Consider the following 15,751-nt stretch of genomic DNA (forward strand, 5'->3'; position numbering starts at 1 on the left):
TTTAATACACGTGAATCGTGGAGTAAAACATAAGTCAAGATCAAATAGAGAGAGAGACAATAAAAGGATGAAAACATGGAAGGAAAGAGCAGAAAATACAAACAATGACGTTGATAAGACATTTAATGGCGATAATCAGGATAATTCAGAAGTTATAATGGACTCGGAAGGTGAATTACAATACGATGGTCATTTAGATCTCCCATTAGTAGCCCCCGAGCAGATAAACATTACACCTGTAAGGAATGTTGTTCAACCGGTTGTGATGAAAGGTGTTCAGCCGATTAGTGTATCGCTGGTCAAAACAAGTAAGGACAATGAAATAACGGGAAGAATAGTGTGTAACGGTTCGAGAAATAAAAAGAATGTATACACCGAAGTTGAAAATATAGAAAATAATGAAAAAGACGAAATAAAAACAATCGATCCGAAATTGATAATTACTGGGAACAATCTTAGTACAGACAGTTATTATCACAAAATTGTATTTAATAGACGATCTGACGGAAGTTGCATAATAGGAAAAGTGAAAAACAGAGACACCGTAGTTATGTGTAGTATAGCGACACGAGAAATCAGACATGTAAATTTGGTCAGCGAGAAATCGGACTTTGAAAACGCAATGTATTGCGTTAATAGATTTAACGACGTAAGAAAATGGGACACTTGTGACATTGACTGTTACGTACGTGACATTCCAAGGATGGAAAGATACGCGGAGAAATATAGACTGTGTTCATGATGTTTCGATTAATAAACAGTTAAGATGGAAAACAATATATGTTTATACACGGAAATTTTATTAAATAATTTTTGTGCCGGTGAATCAATATTCTGGTCTGGAAACCAACCGTTTTTTATGTATCACATGGAAAATAAAATTAAAATAGAACTTTTGCGTATGTAAACATTTAATGTTTTTTTTTTTCTTGAATTGTTTCAAATGTTGTTTTTTTTTATTGTTTTATATAAAAAGAAAAAAAGGAAAAAATAAAGAAAAAGTTCTATAATCTGACAGTGAATTCGAAGTTAGTGGAAAATATTTCACGCAATATTGTTATATAAAATGTCGAATGTTATCATTTCAGAGACAGGACAATAAGTTATATGAATGTTTTCATTTATATGTGTATTTTCAAACTGTGATATGTATATATGAAGTGTGATCATAATAAAGATAAAAAAAAAAAAGAGCGTTAGACTGAAGATCTAAAGGCCCCCGGTTCAATCCCGGGTTCCGGCACGGAACAATCCGGCGGCTGGCAGGATATTTTTTGCTACTCACCACTCAGTTTGCAAGATAAGCCAAAGAAACTTTTCTCCATAGAATGACTAGATGTAACTATACATGGCATGTCAGATTGCAGAAACAGTGCACATGATACGGGAGAAGAAAACACACATTTACCAGCTCAACGGTGATGTCTTTCTAATGCTCAGCTGTTCGTTAATCTAACTTGGTAACGTTGGCGATGATCCTTTATGATGTCAAGTCAATCACGGATGTTGAAAGATAACGTCGACGAAAGATTGACTGTTTTCTTCTCTTCTTGGAAGAAGAAAACAGGGTGTGTTTTTTTTTTTTTTTTCTTTTAATTTATTAAAGCTAAAATCTTAATGTTAATATGTACACGGACTTTTTCACATAGAAATGAGCGATAAATATTCTTAGAACACGTGTTTGAAACTATACTGGTATCTATAGTTATTTCTAAATTTATTCCTTAGCCATCCATACAATTTTCAACACAAGAAAATAATTTTCTTAATTTGCACATGCACATGCACTTTCAGTTTCATGTAATTATATCATTGGTCTTAACAGCTCAATACCTATAAATGCACCTAATTGCAAAACAATCAATGTCAGCCGGAATAGCTCAGTTGGGAGAGCGTTAGACTGAAGATCTAAAGGCCCCCGGTTCAATCCCGGGTTCCGGCACGGAACAATCCGGCGGCTGGCAGGATATTTTTTGCTACTCACCACTCAGTTTGCAAGATAAGCCAAAGAAACTTTTCTCCATAGAATGACTAGATGTAACTATACATGGCATGTCAGATTGCAGAAACAGTGCACATGATACGGGAGAAGAAAACACACATTTACCAGCTCAACGGTGATGTCTTTCTAATGCTCAGCTGTTCGTTAATCTAACTTGGTAACGTTGGCGATGATCCTTTATGATGTCAAGTCAATCACGGATGTTGAAAGATAACGTCGACGAAAGATTGACTGTTTTCTTCTCTTCTTGGAAGAAGAAAACAGGGTGTGTTTTTTTTTTTTTTTTCTTTTAATTTATTAAAGCTAAAATCTTAATGTTAATATGTACACGGACTTTTTCACATAGAAATGAGCGATAAATATTCTTAGAACACGTGTTTGAAACTATACTGGTATCTATAGTTATTTCTAAATTTATTCCTTAGCCATCCATACAATTTTCAACACAAGAAAATAATTTTCTTAATTTGCACATGCACATGCACTTTCAGTTTCATGTAATTATATCATTGGTCTTAACAGCTCAATACCTATAAATGCACCTAATTGCAAAACAATCAATGTCAGCCGGAATAGCTCAGTTGGGAGAGCGTTAGACTGAAGATCTAAAGGCCCCCGGTTCAATCCCGGGTTCCGGCACGGAACAATCCGGCGGCTGGCAGGATATTTTTTGCTACTCACCACTCAGTTTGCAAGATAATCCAAAGAAACTTTTCTCCATAGAATGACTAGATGTAACTATACATGGCATGTCAGATTGCAGAAACAGTGCACATGATACGGGAGAAGAAAACACACATTTACCAGCTCAACGGTGATGTCTTTCTAATGCTCAGCTGTTCGTTAATCTAACTTGGTAACGTTGGCGATGATCCTTTATGATGTCAAGTCAATCACGGATGTTGAAAGATAACGTCGACGAAAGATTGACTGTTTTCTTCTCTTCTTGGAAGAAGAAAACAGGGTGTGTTTTTTTTTTTTTTTTCTTTTAATTTATTAAAGCTAAAATCTTAATGTTAATATGTACACGGACTTTTTCACATAGAAATGAGCGATAAATATTCTTAGAACACGTGTTTGAAACTATACTGGTATCTATAGTTATTTCTAAATTTATTCCTTAGCCATCCATACAATTTTCAACACAAGAAAATAATTTTCTTAATTTGCACATGCACATGCACTTTCAGTTTCATGTAATTATATCATTGGTCTTAACAGCTCAATACCTATAAATCCACCTAATTGCAAAACAATCAATGTCAGCCGGAATAGCTCAGTTGGGAGAGCGTTAGACTGAAGATCTAAAGGCCCCCGGTTCAATCCCGGGTTCCGGCACGGAACAATCCGGCGGCTGGCAGGATATTTTTTGCTACTCACCACTCAGTTTGCAAGATAATCCAAAGAAACTTTTCTCCATAGAATGACTAGATGTAACTATACATGGCATGTCAGATTGCAGAAACAGTGCACATGATACGGGAGAAGAAAACACACATTTACCAGCTCAACGGTGATGTCTTTCTAATGCTCAGCTGTTCGTTAATCTAACTTGGTAACGTTGGCGATGATCCTTTATGATGTCAAGTCAATCACGGATGTTGAAAGATAACGTCGACGAAAGATTGACTGTTTTCTTCTCTTCTTGGAAGAAGAAAACAGGGTGTGTTTTTTTTTTTTTTTTCTTTTAATTTATTAAAGCTAAAATCTTAATGTTAATATGTACACGGACTTTTTCACATAGAAATGAGCGATAAATATTCTTAGAACACGTGTTTGAAACTATACTGGTATCTATAGTTATTTCTAAATTTATTCCTTAGCCATCCATACAATTTTCAACACAAGAAAATAATTTTCTTAATTTGCACATGCACATGCACTTTCAGTTTCATGTAATTATATCATTGGTCTTAACAGTTCAATACCTATAAATGCACCTAATTGCAAAACAATCAATGTCAGCCGGAATAGCTCAGTTGGGAGAGCGTTAGACTGAAGATCTAAAGGCCCCCGGTTCAATCCCGGGTTCCGGCACGGAACAATCCGGCGGCTGGCAGGATATTTTTTGCTACTCACCACTCAGTTTGCAAGATAATCCAAAGAAACTTTTCTCCATAGAATGACTAGATGTAACTATACATGGCATGTCAGATTGCAGAAACAGTGCACATGATACGGGAGAAGAAAACACACATTTACCAGCTCAACGGTGATGTCTTTCTAATGCTCAGCTGTTCGTTAATCTAACTTGGTAACGTTGGCGATGATCCTTTATGATGTCAAGTCAATCACGGATGTTGAAAGATAACGTCGACGAAAGATTGACTGTTTTCTTCTCTTCTTGGAAGAAGAAAACAGGGTGTGTTTTTTTTTTTTTTTTCTTTTAATTTATTAAAGCTAAAATCTTAATGTTAATATGTACACGGACTTTTTCACATAGAAATGAGCGATAAATATTCTTAGAACACGTGTTTGAAACTATACTGGTATCTATAGTTATTTCTAAATTTATTCCTTAGCCATCCATACAATTTTCAACACAAGAAAATAATTTTCTTAATTTGCACATGCACATGCACTTTCAGTTTCATGTAATTATATCATTGGTCTTAACAGCTCAATACCTATAAATGCACCTAATTGCAAAACAATCAATGTCAGCCGGAATAGCTCAGTTGGGAGAGCGTTAGACTGAAGATCTAAAGGCCCCCGGTTCAATCCCGGGTTCCGGCACGGAACAATCCGGCGGCTGGCAGGATATTTTTTGCTACTCACCACTCAGTTGGCAAGATAATCCAAAGAAACTTTTCTCCATAGAATGACTAGATGTAACTATACATGGCATGTCAGATTGCAGAAACAGTGCACATGATACGGGAGAAGAAAACACACATTTACCAGCTCAACGGTGATGTCTTTCTAATGCTCAGCTGTTCGTTAATCTAACTTGGTAACGTTGGCGATGATCCTTTATGATGTCAAGTCAATCACGGATGTTGAAAGATAACGTCGACGAAAGATTGACTGTTTTCTTCTCTTCTTGGAAGAAGAAAACAGGGTGTGTTTTTTTTTTTTTTTTCTTTTAATTTATTAAAGCTAAAATCTTAATGTTAATATGTACACGGACTTTTTCACATAGAAATGAGCGATAAATATTCTTAGAACACGTGTTTGAAACTATACTGGTATCTATAGTTATTTCTAAATTTATTCCTTAGCCATCCATACAATTTTCAACACAAGAAAATAATTTTCTTAATTTGCACATGCACATGCACTTTCAGTTTCATGTAATTATATCATTGGTCTTAACAGCTCAATACCTATAAATGCACCTAATTGCAAAACAATCAATGTCAGCCGGAATAGCTCAGTTGGGAGAGCGTTAGACTGAAGATCTAAAGGCCCCCGGTTCAATCCCGGGTTCCGGCACGGAACAATCCGGCGGCTGGCAGGATATTTTTTGCTACTCACCACTCAGTTGGCAAGATAATCCAAAGAAACTTTTCTCCATAGAATGACTAGATGTAACTATACATGGCATGTCAGATTGCAGAAACAGTGCACATGATACGGGAGAAGAAAACACACATTTACCAGCTCAACGGTGATGTCTTTCTAATGCTCAGCTGTTCGTTAATCTAACTTGGTAACGTTGGCGATGATCCTTTATGATGTCAAGTCAATCACGGATGTTGAAAGATAACGTCGACGAAAGATTGACTGTTTTCTTCTCTTCTTGGAAGAAGAAAACAGGGTGTGTTTTTTTTTTTTTTTTCTTTTAATTTATTAAAGCTAAAATCTTAATGTTAATATGTACACGGACTTTTTCACATAGAAATGAGCGATAAATATTCTTAGAACACGTGTTTGAAACTATACTGGTATCTATAGTTATTTCTAAATTTATTCCTTAGCCATCCATACAATTTTCAACACAAGAAAATAATTTTCTTAATTTGCACATGCACATGCACTTTCAGTTTCATGTAATTATATCATTGGTCTTAACAGCTCAATACCTATAAATGCACCTAATTGCAAAACAATCAATGTCAGCCGGAATAGCTCAGTTGGGAGAGCGTTAGACTGAAGATCTAAAGGCCCCCGGTTCAATCCCGGGTTCCGGCACGGAACAATCCGGCGGCTGGCAGGATATTTTTTGCTACTCACCACTCAGTTTGCAAGATAATCCAAAGAAACTTTTCTCCATAGAATGACTAGATGTAACTATACATGGCATGTCAGATTGCAGAAACAGTGCACATGATACGGGAGAAGAAAACACACATTTACCAGCTCAACGGTGATGTCTTTCTAATGCTCAGCTGTTCGTTAATCTAACTTGGTAACGTTGGCGATGATCCTTTATGATGTCAAGTCAATCACGGATGTTGAAAGATAACGTCGACGAAAGATTGACTGTTTTCTTCTCTTCTTGGAAGAAGAAAACAGGGTGTGTTTTTTTTTTTTTTTTCTTTTAATTTATTAAAGCTAAAATCTTAATGTTAATATGTACACGGACTTTTTCACATAGAAATGAGCGATAAATATTCTTAGAACACGTGTTTGAAACTATACTGGTATCTATAGTTATTTCTAAATTTATTCCTTAGCCATCCATACAATTTTCAACACAAGAAAATAATTTTCTTAATTTGCACATGCACATGCACTTTCAGTTTCATGTAATTATATCATTGGTCTTAACAGCTCAATACCTATAAATCCACCTAATTGCAAAACAATCAATGTCAGCCGGAATAGCTCAGTTGGGAGAGCGTTAGACTGAAGATCTAAAGGCCCCCGGTTCAATCCCGGGTTCCGGCACGGAACAATCCGGCGGCTGGCAGGATATTTTTTGCTACTCACCACTCAGTTTGCAAGATAATCCAAAGAAACTTTTCTCCATAGAATGACTAGATGTAACTATACATGGCATGTCAGATTGCAGAAACAGTGCACATGATACGGGAGAAGAAAACACACATTTACCAGCTCAACGGTGATGTCTTTCTAATGCTCAGCTGTTCGTTAATCTAACTTGGTAACGTTGGCGATGATCCTTTATGATGTCAAGTCAATCACGGATGTTGAAAGATAACGTCGACGAAAGATTGACTGTTTTCTTCTCTTCTTGGAAGAAGAAAACAGGGTGTGTTTTTTTTTTTTTTTTCTTTTAATTTATTAAAGCTAAAATCTTAATGTTAATATGTACACGGACTTTTTCACATAGAAATGAGCGATAAATATTCTTAGAACACGTGTTTGAAACTATACTGGTATCTATAGTTATTTCTAAATTTATTCCTTAGCCATCCATACAATTTTCAACACAAGAAAATAATTTTCTTAATTTGCACATGCACATGCACTTTCAGTTTCATGTAATTATATCATTGGTCTTAACAGCTCAATACCTATAAATGCACCTAATTGCAAAACAATCAATGTCAGCCGGAATAGCTCAGTTGGGAGAGCGTTAGACTGAAGATCTAAAGGCCCCCGGTTCAATCCCGGGTTCCGGCACGGAACAATCCGGCGGCTGGCAGGATATTTTTTGCTACTCACCACTCAGTTGGCAAGATAATCCAAAGAAACTTTTCTCCATAGAATGACTAGATGTAACTATACATGGCATGTCAGATTGCAGAAACAGTGCACATGATACGGGAGAAGAAAACACACATTTACCAGCTCAACGGTGATGTCTTTCTAATGCTCAGCTGTTCGTTAATCTAACTTGGTAACGTTGGCGATGATCCTTTATGATGTCAAGTCAATCACGGATGTTGAAAGATAACGTCGACGAAAGATTGACTGTTTTCTTCTCTTCTTGGAAGAAGAAAACAGGGTGTGTTTTTTTTTTTTTTTTCTTTTAATTTATTAAAGCTAAAATCTTAATGTTAATATGTACACGGACTTTTTCACATAGAAATGAGCGATAAATATTCTTAGAACACGTGTTTGAAACTATACTGGTATCTATAGTTATTTCTAAATTTATTCCTTAGCCATCCATACAATTTTCAACACAAGAAAATAATTTTCTTAATTTGCACATGCACATGCACTTTCAGTTTCATGTAATTATATCATTGGTCTTAACAGCTCAATACCTATAAATGCACCTAATTGCAAAACAATCAATGTCAGCCGGAATAGCTCAGTTGGGAGAGCGTTAGACTGAAGATCTAAAGGCCCCCGGTTCAATCCCGGGTTCCGGCACGGAACAATCCGGCGGCTGGCAGGATATTTTTTGCTACTCACCACTCAGTTTGCAAGATAATCCAAAGAAACTTTTCTCCATAGAATGACTAGATGTAACTATACATGGCATGTCAGATTGCAGAAACAGTGCACATGATACGGGAGAAGAAAACACACATTTACCAGCTCAACGGTGATGTCTTTCTAATGCTCAGCTGTTCGTTAATCTAACTTGGTAACGTTGGCGATGATCCTTTATGATGTCAAGTCAATCACGGATGTTGAAAGATAACGTCGACGAAAGATTGACTGTTTTCTTCTCTTCTTGGAAGAAGAAAACAGGGTGTGTTTTTTTTTTTTTTTTCTTTTAATTTATTAAAGCTAAAATCTTAATGTTAATATGTACACGGACTTTTTCACATAGAAATGAGCGATAAATATTCTTAGAACACGTGTTTGAAACTATACTGGTATCTATAGTTATTTCTAAATTTATTCCTTAGCCATCCATACAATTTTCAACACAAGAAAATAATTTTCTTAATTTGCACATGCACATGCACTTTCAGTTTCATGTAATTATATCATTGGTCTTAACAGCTCAATACCTATAAATGCACCTAATTGCAAAACAATCAATGTCAGCCGGAATAGCTCAGTTGGGAGAGCGTTAGACTGAAGATCTAAAGGCCCCCGGTTCAATCCCGGGTTCCGGCACGGAACAATCCGGCGGCTGGCAGGATATTTTTTGCTACTCACCACTCAGTTGGCAAGATAATCCAAAGAAACTTTTCTCCATAGAATGACTAGATGTAACTATACATGGCATGTCAGATTGCAGAAACAGTGCACATGATACGGGAGAAGAAAACACACATTTACCAGCTCAACGGTGATGTCTTTCTAATGCTCAGCTGTTCGTTAATCTAACTTGGTAACGTTGGCGATGATCCTTTATGATGTCAAGTCAATCACGGATGTTGAAAGATAACGTCGACGAAAGATTGACTGTTTTCTTCTCTTCTTGGAAGAAGAAAACAGGGTGTGTTTTTTTTTTTTTTTTCTTTTAATTTATTAAAGCTAAAATCTTAATGTTAATATGTACACGGACTTTTTCACATAGAAATGAGCGATAAATATTCTTAGAACACGTGTTTGAAACTATACTGGTATCTATAGTTATTTCTAAATTTATTCCTTAGCCATCCATACAATTTTCAACACAAGAAAATAATTTTCTTAATTTGCACATGCACATGCACTTTCAGTTTCATGTAATTATATCATTGGTCTTAACAGCTCAATACCTATAAATGCACCTAATTGCAAAACAATCAATGTCAGCCGGAATAGCTCAGTTGGGAGAGCGTTAGACTGAAGATCTAAAGGCCCCCGGTTCAATCCCGGGTTCCGGCACGGAACAATCCGGCGGCTGGCAGGATATTTTTTGCTACTCACCACTCAGTTTGCAAGATAATCCAAAGAAACTTTTCTCCATAGAATGACTAGATGTAACTATACATGGCATGTCAGATTGCAGAAACAGTGCACATGATACGGGAGAAGAAAACACACATTTACCAGCTCAACGGTGATGTCTTTCTAATGCTCAGCTGTTCGTTAATCTAACTTGGTAACGTTGGCGATGATCCTTTATGATGTCAAGTCAATCACGGATGTTGAAAGATAACGTCGACGAAAGATTGACTGTTTTCTTCTCTTCTTGGAAGAAGAAAACAGGGTGTGTTTTTTTTTTTTTTTTCTTTTAATTTATTAAAGCTAAAATCTTAATGTTAATATGTACACGGACTTTTTCACATAGAAATGAGCGATAAATATTCTTAGAACACGTGTTTGAAACTATACTGGTATCTATAGTTATTTCTAAATTTATTCCTTAGCCATCCATACAATTTTCAACACAAGAAAATAATTTTCTTAATTTGCACATGCACATGCACTTTCAGTTTCATGTAATTATATCATTGGTCTTAACAGCTCAATACCTATAAATCCACCTAATTGCAAAACAATCAATGTCAGCCGGAATAGCTCAGTTGGGAGAGCGTTAGACTGAAGATCTAAAGGCCCCCGGTTCAATCCCGGGTTCCGGCACGGAACAATCCGGCGGCTGGCAGGATATTTTTTGCTACTCACCACTCAGTTTGCAAGATAATCCCAAAGAAACTTTTCTCCATAGAATGACTAGATGTAACTATACATGGCATGTCAGATTGCAGAAACAGTGCACATGATACGGGAGAAGAAAACACACATTTACCAGCTCAACGGTGATGTCTTTCTAATGCTCAGCTGTTCGTTAATCTAACTTGGTAACGTTGGCGATGATCCTTTATGATGTCAAGTCAATCACGGATGTTGAAAGATAACGTCGACGAAAGATTGACTGTTTTCTTCTCTTCTTGGAAGAAGAAAACAGGGTGTGTTTTTTTTTTTTTTTTCTTTTAATTTATTAAAGCTAAAATCTTAATGTTAATATGTACACGGACTTTTTCACATAGAAATGAGCGATAAATATTCTTAGAACACGTGTTTGAAACTATACTGGTATCTATAGTTATTTCTAAATTTATTCCTTAGCCATCCATACAATTTTCAACACAAGAAAATAATTTTCTTAATTTGCACATGCACATGCACTTTCAGTTTCATGTAATTATATCATTGGTCTTAACAGCTCAATACCTATAAATGCACCTAATTGCAAAACAATCAATGTCAGCCGGAATAGCTCAGTTGGGAGAGCGTTAGACTGAAGATCTAAAGGCCCCCGGTTCAATCCCGGGTTCCGGCACGGAACAATCCGGCGGCTGGCAGGATATTTTTTGCTACTCACCACTCAGTTTGCAAGATAATCCAAAGAAACTTTTCTCCATAGAATGACTAGATGTAACTATACATGGCATGTCAGATTGCAGAAACAGTGCACATGATACGGGAGAAGAAAACACACATTTACCAGCTCAACGGTGATGTCTTTCTAATGCTCAGCTGTTCGTTAATCTAACTTGGTAACGTTGGCGATGATCCTTTATGATGTCAAGTCAATCACGGATGTTGAAAGATAACGTCGACGAAAGATTGACTGTTTTCTTCTCTTCTTGGAAGAAGAAAACAGGGTGTGTTTTTTTTTTTTTTTTCTTTTAATTTATTAAAGCTAAAATCTTAATGTTAATATGTACACGGACTTTTTCACATAGAAATGAGCGATAAATATTCTTAGAACACGTGTTTGAAACTATACTGGTATCTATAGTTATTTCTAAATTTATTCCTTAGCCATCCATACAATTTTCAACACAAGAAAATAATTTTCTTAATTTGCACATGCACATGCACTTTCAGTTTCATGTAATTATATCATTGGTCTTAACAGCTCAATACCTATAAATGCACCTAATTGCAAAACAATCAATGTCAGCCGGAATAGCTCAGTTGGGAGAGCGTTAGACTGAAGATCTAAAGGCCCCCGGTTCAATCCCGGGTTCCGGCACGGAACAATCCGGCGGCTGGCAGGATATTTTTTGCTACTCACCACTCAGTTTGCAAGATAATCCAAAGAAACTTTTCTCCATAGAATGACTAGATGTAACTATACATGGCATGTCAGATTGCAGAAACAGTGCACATGATACGGGAGAAGAAAACACACATTTACCAGCTCAACGGTGATGTCTTTCTAATGCTCAGCTGTTCGTTAATCTAACTTGGTAACGTTGGCGATGATCCTTTATGATGTCAAGTCAATCACGGATGTTGAAAGATAACGTCGACGAAAGATTGACTGTTTTCTTCTCTTCTTGGAAGAAGAAAACAGGGTGTGTTTTTTTTTTTTTTTTCTTTTAATTTATTAAAGCTAAAATCTTAATGTTAATATGTACACGGACTTTTTCACATAGAAATGAGCGATAAATATTCTTAGAACACGTGTTTGAAACTATACTGGTATCTATAGTTATTTCTAAATTTATTCCTTAGCCATCCATACAATTTTCAACACAAGAAAATAATTTTCTTAATTTGCACATGCACATGCACTTTCAGTTTCATGTAATTATATCATTGGTCTTAACAGCTCAATACCTATAAATGCACCTAATTGCAAAACAATCAATGTCAGCCGGAATAGCTCAGTTGGGAGAGCGTTAGACTGAAGATCTAAAGGCCCCCGGTTCAATCCCGGGTTCCGGCACGGAACAATCCGGCGGCTGGCAGGATATTTTTTGCTACTCACCACTCAGTTTGCAAGATAATCCAAAGAAACTTTTCTCCATAGAATGACTAGATGTAACTATACATGGCATGTCAGATTGCAGAAACAGTGCACATGATACGGGAGAAGAAAACACACATTTACCAGCTCAACGGTGATGTCTTTCTAATGCTCAGCTGTTCGTTAATCTAACTTGGTAACGTTGGCGATGATCCTTTATGATGTCAAGTCAATCACGGATGTTGAAAGATAACGTCGACGAAAGATTGACTGTTTTCTTCTCTTCTTGGAAGAAGAAAACAGGGTGTGTTTTTTTTTTTTTTTTCTTTTAATTTATTAAAGCTAAAATCTTAATGTTAATATGTACACGGACTTTTTCACATAGAAATGAGCGATAAATATTCTTAGAACACGTGTTTGAAACTATACTGGTATCTATAGTTATTTCTAAATTTATTCCTTAGCCATCCATACAATTTTCAACACAAGAAAATAATTTTCTTAATTTGCACATGCACATGCACTTTCAGTTTCATGTAATTATATCATTGGTCTTAACAGCTCAATACCTATAAATGCACCTAATTGCAAAACAATCAATGTCAGCCGGAATAGCTCAGTTGGGAGAGCGTTAGACTGAAGATCTAAAGGCCCCCGGTTCAATCCCGGGTTCCGGCACGGAACAATCCGGCGGCTGGCAGGATATTTTTTGCTACTCACCACTCAGTTTGCAAGATAATCCAAAGAAACTTTTCTCCATAGAATGACTAGATGTAACTATACATGGCATGTCAGATTGCAGAAACAGTGCACATGATACGGGAGAAGAAAACACACATTTACCAGCTCAACGGTGATGTCTTTCTAATGCTCAGCTGTTCGTTAATCTAACTTGGTAACGTTGGCGATGATCCTTTATGATGTCAAGTCAATCACGGATGTTGAAAGATAACGTCGACGAAAGATTGACTGTTTTCTTCTCTTCTTGGAAGAAGAAAACAGGGTGTGTTTTTTTTTTTTTTTTCTTTTAATTTATTAAAGCTAAAATCTTAATGTTAATATGTACACGGACTTTTTCACATAGAAATGAGCGATAAATATTCTTAGAACACGTGTTTGAAACTATACTGGTATCTATAGTTATTTCTAAATTTATTCCTTAGCCATCCATACAATTTTCAACACAAGAAAATAATTTTCTTAATTTGCACATGCACATGCACTTTCAGTTTCATGTAATTATATCATTGGTCTTAACAGCTCAATACCTATAAATGCACCTAATTGCAAAACAATCAATGTCAGCCGGAATAGCTCAGTTGGGAGAGCGTTAGACTGAAGATCTAAAGGCCCCCGGTTCAATCCCGGGTTCCGGCACGGAACAATCCGGCGGCTGGCAGGATATTTTTTGCTACTCACCACTCAGTTTGCAAGATAATCCAAAGAAACTTTTCTCCATAGAATGACTAGATGTAACTATACATGGCATGTCAGATTGCAGAAACAGTGCACATGATACGGGAGAAGAAAACACACATTTACCAGCTCAACGGTGATGTCTTTCTAATGCTCAGCTGTTCGTTAATCTAACTTGGTAACGTTGGCGATGATCCTTTATGATGTCAAGTCAATCACGGATGTTGAAAGATAACGTCGACGAAAGATTGACTGTTTTCTTCTCTTCTTGGAAGAAGAAAACAGGGTGTGTTTTTTTTTTTTTTTCTTTTAATTTATTAAAGCTAAAATCTTAATGTTAATATGTACACGGACTTTTTCACATAGAAATGAGCGATAAATATTCTTAGAACACGTGTTTGAAACTATACTGGTATCTATAGTTATTTCTAAATTTATTCCTTAGCCATCCATACAATTTTCAACACAAGAAAATAATTTTCTTAATTTGCACATGCACATGCACTTTCAGTTTCATGTAATTATATCATTGGTCTTAACAGCTCAATACCTATAAATGCACCTAATTGCAAAACAATCAATGTCAGCCGGAATAGCTCAGTTGGGAGAGCGTTAGACTGAAGATCTAAAGGCCCCCGGTTCAATCCCGGGTTCCGGCACGGAACAATCCGGCGGCTGGCAGGATATTTTTTGCTACTCACCACTCAGTTTGCAAGATAATCCAAAGAAACTTTTCTCCATAGAATGACTAGATGTAACTATACATGGCATGTCAGATTGCAGAAACAGTGCACATGATACGGGAGAAGAAAACACACATTTACCAGCTCAACGGTGATGTCTTTCTAATGCTCAGCTGTTCGTTAATCTAACTTGGTAACGTTGGCGATGATCCTTTATGATGTCAAGTCAATCACGGATGTTGAAAGATAACGTCGACGAAAGATTGACTGTTTTCTTCTCTTCTTGGAAGAAGAAAACAGGGTGTGTTTTTTTTTTTTTTTTCTTTTAATTTATTAAAGCTAAAATCTTAATGTTAATATGTACACGGACTTTTTCACATAGAAATGAGCGATAAATATTCTTAGAACACGTGTTTGAAACTATACTGGTATCTATAGTTATTTCTAAATTTATTCCTTAGCCATCCATACAATTTTCAACACAAGAAAATAATTTTCTTAATTTGCACATGCACATGCACTTTCAGTTTCATGTAATTATATCATTGGTCTTAACAGCTCAATACCTATAAATGCACCTAATTGCAAAACAATCAATGTCAGCCGGAATAGCTCAGTTGGGAGAGCGTTAGACTGAAGATCTAAAGGCCCCCGGTTCAATCCCGGGTTCCGGCACGGAACAATCCGGCGGCTGGCAGGATATTTTTTGCTACTCACCACTCAGTTTGCAAGATAATCCAAAGAAACTTTTCTCCATAGAATGACTAGATGTAACTATACATGGCATGTCAGATTGCAGAAACAGTGCACATGATACGGGAGAAGAAAACACACATTTACCAGCTCAACGGTGATGTCTTTCTAATGCTCAGCTGTTCGTTAATCTAACTTGGTAACGTTGGCGATGATCCTTTATGATGTCAAGTCAATCACGGATGTTGAAAGATAACGTCGACGAAAGATTGACTGTTTTCTTCTCTTCTTGGAAGAAGAAAACAGGGTGTGTTTTTTTTTTTTTTTTCTTTTAATTTATTAAAGCTAAAATCTTAATGTTAATATGTACACGGACTTTTTCACATAGAAATGAGCGATAAATATTCTTAGAACACGTGTTTGAAACTATACTGGTATCTATAGTTATTTCTAAATTTATTCCTTAGCCATCCATACAATTTTCAACACAAGAAAATAATTTTCTTAATT

General features: G+C 36.2%; 20 non-coding genes across 20 annotated transcripts; all 20 read left to right on the forward strand.

Moving 5' to 3' along the window:
* The first annotated feature begins 1,869 nt into the window (after positions 1–1,869).
* Trnaf-gaa (transfer RNA phenylalanine (anticodon GAA)) lies at positions 1,870–1,942 on the forward strand. Its single transcript has one exon. It is a non-coding gene; the product is annotated as a tRNA-Phe (tRNA).
* A 626-nt stretch (positions 1,943–2,568) lies between these two features.
* Trnaf-gaa (transfer RNA phenylalanine (anticodon GAA)) lies at positions 2,569–2,641 on the forward strand. Its single transcript has one exon. It is a non-coding gene; the product is annotated as a tRNA-Phe (tRNA).
* A 626-nt stretch (positions 2,642–3,267) lies between these two features.
* On the forward strand, positions 3,268–3,340 carry Trnaf-gaa (transfer RNA phenylalanine (anticodon GAA)). The gene has a single exon. It is a non-coding gene; the product is annotated as a tRNA-Phe (tRNA).
* A 626-nt stretch (positions 3,341–3,966) lies between these two features.
* Trnaf-gaa (transfer RNA phenylalanine (anticodon GAA)) lies at positions 3,967–4,039 on the forward strand. Its single transcript has one exon. It is a non-coding gene; the product is annotated as a tRNA-Phe (tRNA).
* Positions 4,040–4,665: 626 nt separating this feature from the next.
* Positions 4,666–4,738, forward strand: Trnaf-gaa (transfer RNA phenylalanine (anticodon GAA)). Its single transcript has one exon. It is a non-coding gene; the product is annotated as a tRNA-Phe (tRNA).
* Positions 4,739–5,364: 626 nt separating this feature from the next.
* Positions 5,365–5,437, forward strand: Trnaf-gaa (transfer RNA phenylalanine (anticodon GAA)). Its single transcript has one exon. It is a non-coding gene; the product is annotated as a tRNA-Phe (tRNA).
* A 626-nt stretch (positions 5,438–6,063) lies between these two features.
* Trnaf-gaa (transfer RNA phenylalanine (anticodon GAA)) lies at positions 6,064–6,136 on the forward strand. Its single transcript has one exon. It is a non-coding gene; the product is annotated as a tRNA-Phe (tRNA).
* Positions 6,137–6,762: 626 nt separating this feature from the next.
* Positions 6,763–6,835, forward strand: Trnaf-gaa (transfer RNA phenylalanine (anticodon GAA)). Its single transcript has one exon. It is a non-coding gene; the product is annotated as a tRNA-Phe (tRNA).
* A 626-nt stretch (positions 6,836–7,461) lies between these two features.
* Positions 7,462–7,534, forward strand: Trnaf-gaa (transfer RNA phenylalanine (anticodon GAA)). The gene has a single exon. It is a non-coding gene; the product is annotated as a tRNA-Phe (tRNA).
* Positions 7,535–8,160: 626 nt separating this feature from the next.
* On the forward strand, positions 8,161–8,233 carry Trnaf-gaa (transfer RNA phenylalanine (anticodon GAA)). The gene has a single exon. It is a non-coding gene; the product is annotated as a tRNA-Phe (tRNA).
* Positions 8,234–8,859: 626 nt separating this feature from the next.
* Positions 8,860–8,932, forward strand: Trnaf-gaa (transfer RNA phenylalanine (anticodon GAA)). Its single transcript has one exon. It is a non-coding gene; the product is annotated as a tRNA-Phe (tRNA).
* Positions 8,933–9,558: 626 nt separating this feature from the next.
* Positions 9,559–9,631, forward strand: Trnaf-gaa (transfer RNA phenylalanine (anticodon GAA)). The gene has a single exon. It is a non-coding gene; the product is annotated as a tRNA-Phe (tRNA).
* A 626-nt stretch (positions 9,632–10,257) lies between these two features.
* Trnaf-gaa (transfer RNA phenylalanine (anticodon GAA)) lies at positions 10,258–10,330 on the forward strand. The gene has a single exon. It is a non-coding gene; the product is annotated as a tRNA-Phe (tRNA).
* A 627-nt stretch (positions 10,331–10,957) lies between these two features.
* Positions 10,958–11,030, forward strand: Trnaf-gaa (transfer RNA phenylalanine (anticodon GAA)). Its single transcript has one exon. It is a non-coding gene; the product is annotated as a tRNA-Phe (tRNA).
* Positions 11,031–11,656: 626 nt separating this feature from the next.
* Positions 11,657–11,729, forward strand: Trnaf-gaa (transfer RNA phenylalanine (anticodon GAA)). Its single transcript has one exon. It is a non-coding gene; the product is annotated as a tRNA-Phe (tRNA).
* Positions 11,730–12,355: 626 nt separating this feature from the next.
* Positions 12,356–12,428, forward strand: Trnaf-gaa (transfer RNA phenylalanine (anticodon GAA)). The gene has a single exon. It is a non-coding gene; the product is annotated as a tRNA-Phe (tRNA).
* Positions 12,429–13,054: 626 nt separating this feature from the next.
* On the forward strand, positions 13,055–13,127 carry Trnaf-gaa (transfer RNA phenylalanine (anticodon GAA)). The gene has a single exon. It is a non-coding gene; the product is annotated as a tRNA-Phe (tRNA).
* Positions 13,128–13,753: 626 nt separating this feature from the next.
* Trnaf-gaa (transfer RNA phenylalanine (anticodon GAA)) lies at positions 13,754–13,826 on the forward strand. The gene has a single exon. It is a non-coding gene; the product is annotated as a tRNA-Phe (tRNA).
* Positions 13,827–14,451: 625 nt separating this feature from the next.
* Trnaf-gaa (transfer RNA phenylalanine (anticodon GAA)) lies at positions 14,452–14,524 on the forward strand. The gene has a single exon. It is a non-coding gene; the product is annotated as a tRNA-Phe (tRNA).
* Positions 14,525–15,150: 626 nt separating this feature from the next.
* On the forward strand, positions 15,151–15,223 carry Trnaf-gaa (transfer RNA phenylalanine (anticodon GAA)). The gene has a single exon. It is a non-coding gene; the product is annotated as a tRNA-Phe (tRNA).
* The last annotated feature ends 528 nt before the right edge of the window (positions 15,224–15,751 follow it).

The sequence above is a fragment of the Mytilus edulis genome, chromosome 10 (genome assembly GCF_963676685.1).
Source record: "Mytilus edulis chromosome 10, xbMytEdul2.2, whole genome shotgun sequence".
NCBI lineage: Eukaryota > Metazoa > Mollusca > Bivalvia > Mytilida > Mytilidae > Mytilus > Mytilus edulis.